Raw genomic sequence first — 3,553 nt, forward strand, 5'->3', positions numbered from 1 at the left:
TTAACCCCTTGGAAACAGAGTCTGTAATCCATTGGAAAAAGTCATATAATCCACAACGGTAAATCCACAACGATTGGAAGTGTTGATTAATCAGCATACAGAGGGGTACCCTTGGATTGAACTGAAGATGCGGCCACTGGATGAAGAGTGGAGACCAACGTCAGGATTGCAGGTCGCCTCCAGCGAAGGTTGTCTCCAGCGACGTCCAGCCTGTGCCGTTCTGGTTCAATGTGTCATGCAATTATGTGGTTTAAGGTGGGCTTATGAAGGGGATTTTACATAAGGCCTTAAACTATATGCACCTGGTGTGTAAGCTATTATGGTTGGGAACAGCTACAACTACCAGTTAAGGGGTGGAGCATGCTGAAAAGGGGTAACTACAGGGGTTTAAACCTATAGAAAAGGGTTCCAAACTACTTTTCCATTTCTAACTTGGGTTAAGTTAGCTTTACATGGCAAAATATAGTTTGGTTCAAATGTCTGTTGTCTTTTAGACGAACGACTTGAGATTGGGTGTTTGGTTTCCCCATAAATGTTTTGGAAGTCTATGGCGAGACTTATCAAAAAGAATTAGCTATCCCCCCGAATAGAATTGTTCGAGTAGGTTCGGCTTAAGCGATGTGAGATCAATGTAGATTATGGTACTTAAGGTAACAATAATATACATTGACTCCGCAAGGATTGCAATTTAGCGAATGAACTGCATGTTGGCATGGTCAAAGGCTTCTTAGTCTCTAACTTACTACACACAAGATTCATTCTTACCTCAGAAACAACCAAAATCAACTAAACAACGTTTCAACACCGACAAGAGTAGTGACTAAGCATCTAGAAACATCGTTTCACTGCTCCTCCTCACCCTGGTTGTCAGTTTCAGTCACGTTGCCCCGTACGGGCCACCAGTTTGTAGATGAACAGATGCTGGGATATATTCATCATTTAACGCGGGTTCCTCATTTTTCTGGACTGAATAAAACGTGCATTGAATTTAAGGAAATGCAAAGTGAGACGTCATTTATATTTGACCCATCAAAATGAATGCGGTCATTTATTTACAGAATCAAATTTAACATCAAACATGTACATTAATTTGGCAAATTATGAAAATAACAACAAAGCAATCAATCAGGAAAAATCATACGGCCATGATTTTTCCGTTGCTGCACCACAAACATTTATAAACTGTACAACTATGATCTTTTACCCACACGGATGTGAATAAGCACTTTACACAGACATTTCTAAATATCTGGGAGAATTTCTACTTGATAGAAAGTTAAAGATGAAAGAAGTTAAAGGGAGTAAGATTGAATGGGAAGGGAGGAATGTTCACCAGAACCGACACTCTCCATCAGAAGCCCAGCTCTCCTTCGGTACGCTTGGTAGGAAACTTGATCCATTACCTTTCTGAAGATTTATCAGCAGATATGGAATTCCGTTAACGCTACCTGTCCAGCGTCTCCTGCGGTGGCTGTAGCTCGTCAGAAGTAGTGGCTAGTGAAAGTTATAATCCCATGGAACTCGGAAGAGCCTTTTGTCATGTCAAGATCATCCCGTCTCTAACAGAACTTGAGCAGAACCAGCAGAAAACTCTCCAGCACTCCAGCAACTTCAGAACTCCAGAACTCTAGAAGTCTGACAACTCTCCAACTCTGTAACTCTGTGAGTCTGTGAGTCCGTGTAGACCAGGAAGTACTGACATTTTAAAGACTCTTTCCCGGTTCACTTTTTGGGATTTTTCATTGGTCAGAAACGACCAGAAGGGGTGTGTTTTTGTGACGTAAGAGGTTAGAGACAGCGAGAATTTGTTATGAGACAGATCAGAAATGTTCTCACAGACCGAGAGGGTTTTGTTTTGGCGTGTTTCAGGAAACAGGTGCAAAACATCTCTACTTACGTCTGAGAGGATTCTAAAACATGACAGTTTTAACATAACAACTTGTTTTTCGTTTGACTGTAACCTTGTAAACGCACACACTTGCTCATTCAAAAGCAGAAATCAGAAAAATGCATAATTACTCTGTAACAGCTTTTAACATGAGTTCTAACTGCATGAGAATAAAAATCATTACTCAGTTAATAAAATTTGATTAGTTCACTGCAACATCTAAAATGGTTTGAACTAAGACACTTTGATTATCAACATTTGTAAGATAGTAATGATAATAAAAAGAGAGTGTTCTTTTCACTTGAATCTTCAAGAAAGAAAGTCTCAGGATGGGTGAACCTGTATTTATGTATTCAAATACATGAAATGACAGTTCCTGTCCCACAAGGTTCTTAAGGTCAAGAGTTTTGACCTTAGACTTAGTTTCGACGTAGGCCTAGTCCACTACTATTTTCAACCCTCTCCTGCATTTTTCAACTTGGGACTGTCCGTGGAAGCCACGAACCAGGTGAGTCTTGACTCCAGGACCACATCTATTGCTGTGTGTAACACTGGCATTGATGAGGTGCTGATCCCAAAAAAGACTATGCTAGGATGGTTGATTTCAACCGACTTTCATGATTTTGAACTAGGCATTCCATTCCTGGGAGGACTCCCAGACAATCTGGTACCGAGTAAAGAAGCTGGGCCAGTATGGTTCACAAAACCAACACAGGCCATAGCCCTTTTCTCAACCAATGACGTCGACCAAGGACCTCAAACCTATGGTGTTTTACCCATAGACAGGCCTGACGACTCACAAAGGGATTCGTTGGAGCTCCCCAAGGAGCAAGAACCCTTATCAGTCTCATCACAGATTGATCAGGTGGTCGCACAAGCTGACGCTCTGACATCTGATGAAGAAAGAGACAAACTACGCCAAGTTCTTTTAAAATATGAAAAGTCATTTGCAACTGATTCAACAGATTGTGGGTTGACCTCACTCCACGCAGTGAGAATCCCAACCCCACCCAACGCACCGCCAACATTTGTCAGACAATACAAGATCCCTCTGGCAGCATACCAACCTGTCCAGGAGATCATTGATGACCTTTTGGTCAAAGGTATAATCAGACAATGTAATAGCACCTACTCTGCGCCTCTATGGCCAGTTTTAAAACCAAATGGTAAGTGGAGACTTGCCATAGACTACAGGAAGCTAAATAAACAAGTACCTTTATCCAGGTGGCCAATGACTCAGCTCCATCAGGAACTGCCAAAGGTCACCGATGGTAAGTACTTCTCGACCCTCGACGTCGCCTCTGGTTTTTGGACCATCCCTGTGCGTGCCGAGGATCAACACAAACTAGCTTTCACTTTTGGCAGCCGACAATACACCTTTACCAGGTGTCCCTTTCCAGCGTGTCCCTGTGATGGACTGAGACCTGTCCAGGGTGTCCCTGTGATGGACTGAGACCTGTCCAGGTGTCCCTGTGATAGACTGAGACCTGTCCAGATGTTCCTGTGATGGACTGAGACCTGTCCATGTGTCCCTGTGATGGACTGAGACCTGTCCATGTGTCCCTGTGATGGCCTGAGACCTGTCCAGGTGTCCCTGTGATGGACTGAGACCTGTCCAGGTGTCCCTGTGATGGACTGAGACCTGTCCAGCGTGTCCCTGTGATG

General features: G+C 43.1%; 1 protein-coding gene across 1 annotated transcript in view; it reads right to left on the reverse strand.

Moving 5' to 3' along the window:
- Positions 1-3,553, reverse strand: part of LOC119428422 (filamin-C) — a 92,610-nt gene that overhangs the window by 72,438 nt on the left and 16,619 nt on the right. The window lies entirely within an intron of this gene.

This window comes from Nematolebias whitei, chromosome 22 (genome assembly GCF_014905685.2).
Source record: "Nematolebias whitei isolate Nwh7 chromosome 22, NemWhi1, whole genome shotgun sequence".
In the NCBI taxonomy this organism is placed as follows: domain Eukaryota; kingdom Metazoa; phylum Chordata; class Actinopteri; order Cyprinodontiformes; family Rivulidae; genus Nematolebias; species Nematolebias whitei.